Here is a 244-nt window from a genome sequence, read left to right on the forward strand (position 1 = left end):
TCTTTGTGTACTTCCTACGGCATGAGTCTCTAAACCCCATGGTTGGGGGTGAGGAGCTCTGCTGTGTCTTGATGGATTAATCCAATTACTACTGTTTTTCATTCAATCATGCTTGCTTCCATTCTAAGATATCACTTGTTCCTAAACCTGATGAATGTGATGATTTGTGACACTCATCATCATTCTCACCTATGAACGTGTGCCTGACAACCACCTCCGTTCTACCTTAGATTGAGTAGATATC

This window comes from Arachis duranensis, chromosome 7 (genome assembly GCF_000817695.3).
Source record: "Arachis duranensis cultivar V14167 chromosome 7, aradu.V14167.gnm2.J7QH, whole genome shotgun sequence".
Classification (NCBI taxonomy): domain Eukaryota; kingdom Viridiplantae; phylum Streptophyta; class Magnoliopsida; order Fabales; family Fabaceae; genus Arachis; species Arachis duranensis.